The sequence below is a fragment of the Nerophis ophidion genome, linkage group LG02 (genome assembly GCF_033978795.1).
Source record: "Nerophis ophidion isolate RoL-2023_Sa linkage group LG02, RoL_Noph_v1.0, whole genome shotgun sequence".
Lineage (NCBI taxonomy): Eukaryota > Metazoa > Chordata > Actinopteri > Syngnathiformes > Syngnathidae > Nerophis > Nerophis ophidion.
In genome coordinates, this window is record NC_084612.1 from 21806868 (window position 1) to 21818224 (window position 11357).

General features: G+C 42.7%; 1 protein-coding gene across 5 annotated transcripts in view; it reads right to left on the reverse strand.

Moving 5' to 3' along the window:
- Window positions 1-11357, reverse strand: part of ush2a (Usher syndrome 2A (autosomal recessive, mild)) — a 400820-nt gene that overhangs the window by 284840 nt on the left and 104623 nt on the right. The window lies entirely within an intron of this gene.

Below are 11357 nucleotides of genomic sequence, written 5' to 3' on the forward strand. Positions count from 1 at the left end.
CTTTTACATTTGGATTAATAATGATCAATCACAGGTTATTAATTGATGGATGATTTAAATTAGCTTAAAAAGGACTGAATATTTTTTCTAGGAATTAAAAAAAAACGTTTTAATTATATGCATGTCTTGTATTTGCTCAAATTTGATAACAGTTTCATCTAAAGTCCTTTGCCAGCAAGCACACCAGCATATCATCTTTGCACTTACGTATGTATTGATCTGATCACTGAACGTATAACAATATTTTAGGTGTCCATCCAAATTTAAGGTAAAAGGGAGCATACTGCTTGTGTTCAAAATAAATTGTGTGATTAGTCTGCACTTACACATAAATAATACAACACTTACTTGTTCATTTTGATAGCCCAAATACAAAGTAATCATAGTTTCACATAATGCTATTAATATTGTGGATTTTGACGGTCTATCAAATTAATAATGAAGACCTGCAGACCAAAAGGTAATATGAAATCAAATAGAATGTATTGTTACTTAATGGAATGAGAACATCTCTAGCAGTGATTTTTAAAGAAGGATGCACCTGAAGACCTCAATGGAGGCATAACAGCTTGAGATAAATAAGGAAAACACGTGTTCAGGGCAAAATAAAGCTCAGAGTGAGCAGAAAATACAGTATTAAAAAAATTGGGGGGGGGGGACTCGGGGAGACCCGCTTTGTATTGTATCCTCTCCAGAGGGCAGGGTCTGACTTTAAAAACCCATGGTCTATGCCAGGCGTGCCCAAACCTTTTGCCTCAAAGGGCCAAAGTGAAAACACAGCAATTTTAAGTGTGAAACAAAAACAGCTTAAATTTAAATCTATCAATCGGTCAATACCCTATTTTTGGACTATAAGTCGCAGTCTTCTCCACAGTCCAGCGGGGGGGTGAGACCCGGCCAAAAAAAAAAAAAAAAAAAGTTATACTTTGGGCAAGTCTCACCCTCGGCCAAACTACAAAAAAAAAAAAAACGCGACTTATAGTCCAAAAAATACGGTAATTAATTTCATTTGGAAAATGTTTATCGACCGTCCAAAAGGAGTGGGAAGAAGCAGTTTGTCTGGTCCCACCCCTATACAATAAGCAGCATTCAAATGTAAATTTAATAATATAAAGTTCATATGGATTATTGGCAACTAGCTAACCTTGCAGACATGTCATCAATGATTGTGGGAGCTTGAAGAGGTCAGTATAAATATGTACAGAATTTGGAAAGCCATTCTTTTGGTGGGCCAAATGAAACAGGAAAGTGGGCCAAATGTGGCTCCCGAGCCCCACTTTGGGCACCCCTTGTCTATGCAGAAAAACAGTGGCATGTATATAATTAAAAAAAAATGCAATTAATGAGTCACAGTAGGCGAAAGAAAGCTCAAGACAGAAATCAACAGCCCGTGTTAATCAAAATCCAGAGAGACAGAGACAGAGAAGAATAAACACAAGTGAATAGCGAACACTGAGATAGTATACTTGTTATAATAGGAGACTGTACATTTACACACAAATGGACACATTCACTCAGCGCAGGGAAATCAGGCTGTTAATGAGGAATGACTTGCAACAGCCAGCTCGCTCACAGGCCCACTTTCATGTCAAAATAAACATAGAAAGGTGTGTGTGTAAGTGTGCGTGTGCGTGTGTGTGTGTACATGAGAGAGAACGTGGGGGGGTGGATAGGAGGAGGTGATGTGAAATAAAAAATGCATTTTTCCGTAGCAAAGTGCAGCAGCAGAAGAGAGTTACAAGGCCTTTGATTTTGTTCAGCAGTCAGTACAAATTATGGTGGACAAGGGGGGCATCAAATGGGTTAGGATTAAAAATGTATTAAAAAACACAGGAGTTCCTCCCGAATGTGACACATGCAGACCTGCACTGGGCCTATTAGGTATGACACAAAGAGGAGGGTGTACAGGGGGTAGGGAGCAGATGGAAATTGGGGGTAGGGTGGGATGGGCTCCTATGTTTTAAATTAGTCAGCAAGTGGAGGAAAATTGGAGGAAACTGATGTGAACAGAAATGAAGAAAATATCTCTGTTTTGTTAAATAAAAAGCAGAACAACAGACTAATAAATACCGTATTTTTCAGACTATAAGTCGCAGTTTTTTTCATTGTTTGGCCGGGGGTGCGACATATACTCCGGAGCGACTTATGTGTGAAATGATCACATTACCGTAAAATATCAAATAATATTATTTATTTCATTCTTGGAAGAGACGAAGAAAATGTCAGCAGTCGTCACACACACGTCAGCAATCGTCACATACACGTCAACCAATAAGAATTCTGTCAGAATTCTTATCAGGGCAGAAGTGCATTGTGGGTCATGGAATGCTAACTGCTTTGTGCTATATGATACTGCCGTAGCTATTAAAATGGATCATTTCATCGTTGGCGGTACCTTATAAAAACTGAGAAGGGCTGAACAAAAATTGGACCGAAAAGGAAATCATGTACTGCAGATTACACAATTTCAAATAATATTATTTATCTAATTCGTGGAAGAGACCAAGAAAATGTCAGCAATCGTCACACACACGTCAACCAATAAGAACTTGGCGGGGGAGGGTCATGGCAGAAGTGCATTGTGGGTCATGGAATGCTAACTGCCGTAGCTATTAAAATGGATAATTTCATCGTTTGCGGTAACTTATAAAAACTGAGAAGGGCTGAACAAAAATTGGAAAAGGAAATCATGTACTACTGCAGATTACAAGCTGGACGTAGTGAAATATGCAGCAGAAAACGACAAGAGGAAGCGGCGCATACCTTTGGAGTTGGCAGATATGTTTAGAAGCGACATCGAGGAAGAAGATTTCATGGGATTTATCGATTAGGAGTGTCAGATTGTTTGGTAAACGTATAGCATGTTCTATATGTTATAGTTATTTGAATGACTCTTACCATAATATGTTACGTTAACATACAAGGCACGTTCTCAGTTGGTTATTTATGAGTCATACAATGTACACTTATTCAGCCTGTTGTTCACTATTCTTTGTTTATTGTAAATTCCCTTTCTTGGTGTTGGATTTTATCAAATAAATTTCCCACCAAAATGCGACTTATACTCCAGTGCGACGTATATATGTTTTTTTCCTCCTTTATTATGCATTTTCGGCCGGTGCGACGTATACTCCGGAACGATTTATAATCTGAAAAATACAGTAAGTAGAAAAAATGTTAAACATATCAAAAACACATTTCTTATTATCTATAATTAATCAGGCGATGCCCGCATAGAAGGGGTGTACCACTAAATTCTGGGCCACCACAAACAAGACTGGCACCCCATCCCAACCTAAACTCAACATTGCCTTCCTATACGCAGGTACCCTTATATGTCAACTTGCACAAAAAAAAAAAAGAATCATTGCATGGATTTGGTTGAAACCAGCTTTTAAAACAGATTTATCAATAAATCAGGTTATTGATTTTTTTTAAACGGGTTTAACATATCTAGAATACATCTAGATAAACCTCCCTAAATAATTTTGTTTTTTTTTAATGAAAAAAAACAACAAAAAAAAGTAAAGAGGCCAGAATACGAATTAAAAAAAAATCATATAACCTGTCATTATTCCTTAAAATTTGATTATAAAAATGTCAAGTTTCCCTTAATTTCCGAGTGTAAGGTAGAGATGATCTGATAAACACAATATAGGATTATCATCAGTGGATACCATGATTTATAATAATACATTATTATTAGAATCATGACTATATATTAGCTTGCGTACGGACAAAAACCTGGCCTTTGTTTTTTTTCACGGAAAAGATGGAATGTATTAAGAGTTAAATGAGCGTGGAAATGTGCGGTGGTTTACAGCAACTTCATGCTTTACGTACGCACATTTTTGTCCAGGCAGTGAAAAGTTTGCAGACACATGGGGACTGCGAAGGAATGGGCCGTCAATGTGTCACGTGGCTGCTACACCAAGTAGCTCTCCTGTGTTGTAATAATACACATTAAATAATCAAACAGGAGTCAAAGTCTTTCGTATCCTTTTTGATAGCACTGGCATGTTTAAATTTAAAAGATTGCAAGCCAATTATTACATAATTTTAATATAAAACTAATCTGGCTGTGAGCAGGCCATTATATGAACGCATTTTGCTGTGAATTATACAAATTGAGTTTATATTTAAAGCTAAAGTACCAATGATTGTCTCACACACACACTATATGTGGTGAAATGTATCCTCTGCATTTGACCCATCACTTTGTTCCAGGTGAGGGGAGCAGTATACAGCTGCGGTGAATGTGCACGGGAATAATTTTTGACGATTTTACCCACAACTCCAACCCTTGATGCTGACTGCTAAACAGGGAGGTTATGGGTCCCATGTTTATAGTCTTTGTATGACTTGGCCGGGGTTTGAACTCACGACCTACCGATCTCAGGGCGGACACTCTAACCACAAGGCCACTGAGCAGGTCTTTGGGTTGATCAAACCACCCACCTCTTCAAAGATTGTATGTATCATTGCCATAACTATCTTTTTAAATGGGTTGAAGCACCACTTTATCTGACCCGACCATTTCTTTTCTATTTCAGCCGGTGTGCGGTCCTCTTCGCACAGGCTCACAATCTCACTCCTCTGTTGTTCGCTCGCAACACCAGAAAGAAACACCTCCCAATGAATTGTGACTGACAGTGTACGGAACTCAGGCACGTGGCTAATTTCAATATGAATTACATTTGCCATCAATTCCAGGTTGATTGGAAAGTAACAAAGAAATGTGCATAGACTAGTGCGTGTGCACACTTCACTACATCTGAATTTTTTTCTTTCGTATGCTGTTTTCTGGGTTTGAGCACACGCTTATTTTTAGTAGGAAATCCCCGCAACTCTTAATACATGGGGCCCCAGGACCCCTCATGTGCTCGAGGCCTCCAGGACTTTGACGCCACGTGGGCGTGTATCAACTCTTCCTCTTGGCAAGACATTTTGGCTTGAACTTTGTGGAAAAAGTTTATCTACTCCGTTAACAAGCCAAAGGCCATAAAGGAGGACAAATTCCATATTTATCATATTCCGTTTTTAGCTAATGTAGGTATATACAACTGTTTGAGGTTAACAATGAGTAAGTCCAATACGTTAATTCAGTCTATATTGGTGTTCAAATGAGGAAAAACTCCAAAGTGAGCCCAACAACAGAGATGACAAGCATACATCATCATACTGCTGGCATACAGAGTATAAAAATAGTTGAAACCTTAAAACACAAAATAATGCCTCTCCCTGAAAAGAAACAAGAACTAATATGTTTACCTGTCTGTATTTCTGGTGAGAGGGTCCTTCCTTTTGGGGGTAATTATTAACAAAATTATATAAGGCAGCAGGCTATTCTCCAGAGACATGATGCACACACAAACACGGGCACACTCACACACACATACACTTGCACACATGAATACACTTCAGTCGGTAAAATGTCCTGCACATCAATTTGAATGTTTGCATTTTTGTGAGTCTACATCTGTTTTTGTATTATTATTCCTGCCACTTTCTCTCTGCAAATCTATTCAGCTTAGCATTTGCTTGCCCATCCATAGTGGGTGCAATGTCCTAAAACAATTCTTAAATCAAAGTGAATCCAAGTGCTTTCTTTTCTCTTTGAGTAGACAGCTCATGTTGTCTTCTCGGTCTCATCCACTGGGGATGAGTTCAAGAACAAGATGTACGGTAGTCAGTTTTGCAGTTGCTCTTATCATGCCTCTTTCGTCTCCTCAACCTTAATAGTACCTCCAACTTCACACCCTTCTTCTTGCGAGTCCATGTCTTCTCTCATTTTCCCACCTCCCTCCTTCTGCACAGACTTCTCCCCTGTCTCTCTAGCGTCCCCTAACAACTTGTTCTCATAGCCACACAGAGTATGTGATCAGGAAATATTACCATAGCAAATGAAAAGGGGGAGGATTTATTTCCCCTTTCTTTTCTTAGTATTCAATGTTGCATTATGCTACCTCTCTCCCAGCCTGCTAATTAGTCGAGGGATTGGTGTTTGGGAGTTAAAAGTGCACATATTCATTCTCTTCTTCATAAAAAAGGTTTTGATGAAGCTCCATTTTCTGCAAACAGTATAGGCGGGAAATAACAATATGGTTTTCAACACTACCGCTGAGCCTGAGGCACCAATTTAAATCACATTCAGATTCTCAGCATTTTTTGTTCTCTCCTGTATCTATGATATTGATAATCTTAATTAACGCAGTCTGCTATACCATGCCAGACTGCAGAGCGCCAGTTGGAACGATGTTGGGCATTGGCTTCCCAGGTCTCTGGGTCCAGACCACAGCCCTTGAGACTGACCTTTAGGGTGTCCTTAAAGCGTTTCTGCTGACCGCCGCATGAGCGCTTTCCATGGTGCAGTTCACCATACAGGAGTCTTTTTGATAGGCGTTCGTCTGACATGCGGCAGACATGGCCAGCCCATCTCAGCTGGGAGAGCTTGACGATGGAATAGATGCTCTCCATCTCAGCCCTATGGAGGACCTCAGTGTCTGGGATATTGTCCTGCCACCTGATGTTGAGTAGCCTCCTGAGGGATCATGTAGAAAGTGTTAAGCTGTTTTGCATGCCGGCTGTATACAGTCCAGGTCTCACGGGCATACAGCAGGGCGGGTAGGACAACAGCACGGTAGACCTTAAGTTTGGTCCGTAGGCTAAGCCCTATGCGGTCTCAGATAAAAATGCGGAGTCGACCGAAGGCAGCACCTCCATGTGCTATCCTATGCATGACCTCCTCGTTGGTGTTGCCCACGCGTGACAAGATGCTACCCAGGTAGACAAACTTTTCAGCAGCTTTGAGGTCTTCACCATTTACGCTGACAAGGGGCTCAGTGTACGGGGCTCAAGGAGGAGGTTCATGCATCACCTTGATTTTCTCTGTACTGATGATGAGTCCAAAGTCTGAGCATGCTATGGCGAAGTTGTTCATGCTCAGTTGCATTTGCAGCTCATTGGAAGCATTAAGGACACAGTCGTCTGCAAAGAGGAAGTCGCGAACCTTGGTGGTCTGTACTTTAGTCTTTGCTTGGAGTTTTCGCAGATTGAACAGCTTGCCATCAGTGCGGTAGCGCGGGTCTATCCCCATGTCCCTGGACAGCATGTCAGTATGGCTGAGAACATCATGCTGAACAGAGAGGGTGCCAGAACACAGCCTTATTTGACTCCATTTTTCACATAGAAAGGCTCAGATTATGCACCGTTGTCCTGGACACGTGCCTGCATTCCATCATGGAATTCACGAACCATGTTGATGAAGATTTTAGAGCAGCCAAACTTGGCCATGATCTTCCAGATTCCCTCTCGGCTGACAGTGTCGAAGGCCTTCGTCAAATCTACAAAGATGGAGTAAAGACTGACGTTCTGCTCTCGGCACTTCTCTTGGAGTTGGCGAGGAGCAAAGATCATGTCGACTGTACCACGACCTTGCCTGAATCCGCATTAGGTCTCCGGCAGGAGGTCTTAGCGTTCGAGATGTTCCGTCAGGCGGTTCAGCAGAATACTGGCCAGGATCTTTCCTGCTACAGACAGCAGAGCAATGCCGCAGTGGTTGTTGCAGTTTTGCCTGTTGCCTTTGCATTTGTATAGGTGGACGATAAAGATATCTTTGAACTCCTGTGGCAGCGTCCCCTGGTTCCACATGGAGCGAAATAGGTCTACCAATAGTTTGGTCAGAGGTTGTCCACCAGCTGTGTAGATTTATGCTGGAATTGCATCAGCACCAGATGTTTTGCTATTTGGAACTCCTCTGATGGCTTTGATGACCTCAGCTTCCGTTGGTGGTTCCTTAAGGGAGGTGTTCACTGGGACTTGAGGGAGGAGTGCAATGGCTTCGTCATTGATAACTCAGGAGCGGTTGAGAACACAGTGGAAGTGCTTAGCCCAGTGCTCAAGGATCTTCTCTCTGTCTTTGACCAGTGTGCTGCCATCAGCACTGAGGAGATGGGGAAATCTTGATGTTGTGGGCCCCGTAGATGGCTTTTAGGGTGCTATAGAACTTCTTACTGTCATTTTGGTCTGCATAGGACTGGATCTCGTCAGATTTTCTGCAGAGCCAGTCGTCCTGCATCCGACACAGCTCCTGCTAGATGATTATTTTGTTGTTCTTGAGGGCAGACTGTTTTTGAGAGGATGTTGGATCACTGAAGTGGGCTTTGTGCAGACAATTTTTCTCCTGGAGCTCTTTGATCTGTGATTTGATCATTGTTCTAATCAAACCAGTCCTGTTGCCTGCGGGCTGTAGGTCCTACTGCATTGAGAGCAGCAGTGTGGACGGTGTCTCTGAACACAGCCTAGTCCTCCTTGACGTTCCCAGAGGGTTTCAGGTCCTGAAGTTTGCTGGTGAGCTCTTCAGTCAGGGATTGCTTGACAGAGGCATTGGTGAGCCTGGAAACGTTCAAGCGCTTCGGAGGTTTGGAACCTTCTGGTAGGATGGATCTTGATGTTGAGCTTAGACACAAGGAGTCTATGGTCAGTCCAGCACTCTGCATCGCACACCGCCTTTGTAACCCTGACATCCTGTCTGTCCCTTTGGCTCATGATGATATAGTCCCGTAAGTGCCAGTCTCTTGAGCTGGGATGCATCGAAGAGGTCCTGTTGCGCTTTTGGAGGCGGAAAACTAAGTTGGTGATCAAGAGCTCATGTGCCACACAGGTCTCCAGTAGAAGGGTGCATTGCTGTTACAGCTGCCCATGCCATTTTTGCAGGGGACTTGTGATCACTGGTATTGAAGTCACAGAGGATGATGAGATTGTCTGCCCTGGGCACTGCCGCAATGGTAGCGTTCATGTCTTCATAGAACTTTCCCTCACATCGTGTAAGTTTATCATCGTGAGAGCATAGGCACTGATGAGAATGGCAGAGTGTGTTCCTGTAAGAGGCAGACGCAGCGTCATCAGGCGGTCATCGACACCTTTGGGAAGTGCCGCCGCTTACTGACCAAGTTGGATTTAATGGCAAAGCCAACTCCTGCCTCACGCCGCTCTGCTTCAGTTAGGCCTATACAGAAGAATGTATAGCCAGCACCAGTCTCTGTCAACTGTCCCTCTCCAGCTAGATGTGTCTCGCTGAGAGCAGCGATCTGGATGCCGTACCGGTCCAGCTCTCTGGCGATCAGGGCAGTTCTCCTCTCAAGTCTTAAAAGGTCACCAGCCCCAACAAAAAGTGTGCGCACATTCCATGCATTAAGGGTGATCGGTGTCACCTTTTTCTTGTTTCCTTGTTTCTTACTGCTGGTAATGGGACTCGTGCCAGCTGCAGTTAGCTGGCCATGAAGAGGTGAGGCAGGCAATTTTTGGGGTACCTTATATAGCCTGTTCCTCATGCCAGGAGGTAAGCAGTGCATACCTAAAAAGGGAGTTTGTGACTGTGGCTTCCAGTGAAGTCCACACCTGCCACTTCGCCACGTGCCCCACGCCACAGGACTGGGGCAGGGGTGGAGGAGCAAGACGGAGTCAAGACAGCTGGAAATGGACCCAGGTGCAGTGGATGGGCTGAACACAATATAGCATAACACATCCAGCTCGTAGCGCTCCACAGAGCTTGCTGGTGTCGTCATTCAGCCTGTTAAACGTCTGAGGGTTTCTTCCGCACAGTCAGCCGAGAACCAGTCTTCTATCCCAGAGTGCTGGCTAAGTTAGACACCATGGGAAGTGCCATACAGTAGGGCTGGGCGATATTGGCTTTTATTAATATTGCAATATTTTTATGCCGTAATGCGATATATGATATAGATTACGATATTTTGCCTTGGCCTTGAATGAACACTTGATGCATATAATCATAGCAGTATGATGATTCTATGTGTCTACATTAAAACATTTTTCTTCATACTGCATTAATATATGCTACTTTTAAACTTTCATGCAGAGAGGGAAATCACAACTAAGTCAATTGACCAAAAGTGTATTTATTAAATACTCTTCATTCTCTCACGGGTGACTTTTATAAATGAATGAACTAAATAATTGTGTTGCTACCTTTTTGTAGTAACACTTCAGCTGCATACTTTACATATTGCTGTTGTCTGCTGAATATCTTCCCACTTGAAGCCAAACCACCGGCAGATGATGGACCCCCTGCTCTTTATTTTGGGCATTTATTGTTGTATCCCTAATTCATTTATACCCAATTCCCTAACAAGAAATAACAGGGGTATAAGAAACTTCACCTGCAGTCTCTAGTAACCACTATTTATTTCACAGTCACAAGGTTTTAATTTTTTTCAACTAAAAACTTACTGCATCTACACCTCAAATAACTTCATCAAAACATATATTGTTTTTGGCCATTGAAATCTCAATACACCACAATTGGTGTATTTCTCTCTGGCACTCATCGAGGGTGGACGCTCCCCTTTCCTCTCCCTTATCTCTTCTGGTTGCTTCTTTGTTTTGTCTTGTCTTAACTTTCTCATTGCCTCTTTTTGCACTGCTCTCCAAATCTAAACATTGGAACTATTTAACTGGCCTCAACAAAATTGACAAGATCTTGGGTTTGGGGGAACCTGCTGTCGTGACGAAGCGGTTGTTGCTGGACACACGACGGACTCTTGGGAGAAGAAGGAGGACCGCGTGCCTAGCGACCCTTTTCTGTCGAGGACGTGACGATATCCACCTATTCGGAATTATGACAACAGGACATCTGCTGATTGGAGTAAGCGTTGCTCTGGTTTGTCGACAAATTGGAAGTTGCTGGCAGTTTTCAAAGTACCTCAAAGCTGCCACAAATGATTGGAGGATGCGGGAAGAACTGTGGTTTACATCGGACTGTCTACCCCGCAGTTTTTTAAGGACCAGCCATAGACAATTTTAGAGTGAAAAGCAAATTTTTATTTTCACTCGCATACAAATCATTTTAACTTGGATTGTTTCCCTGGCTTCGAGACTCTCCCGAAGATCGCTGCAACGAAGACACAACAAACTCCCTTTTTTGTCTCTCATGGACACACACCTGTTGTTGTGAACTTTGGACTAGCGACGGCAAATACATCAAGGCCGCGGAACAGAGACACACTATGGGTTTATATACACACACACATCCACAAAAAAATATACGCCACACATACACCCCCCCGTCTCCCTAATCCAACGCCTTCGACGCAAATCTCCTAGGGGTGATGAATGGATGGTCATCGCCTGAGAGCTGCGACCTACCACCATGACCTTGAACTACCTTCCCTCTGTTGCTAGATATCTCGAGATGTATGTTGTAATATGTATATGTGCTTTGCTATGGAGGTTTTTTCTCATTCCGAACTGGGCCCCTTTAGGAGCCCAGCCTGGATTGTATTTTTTTACTCATCCTTCCCCAGCGTTTACCTTTTTCCCATTTTTTAAGGGGCGCCTTA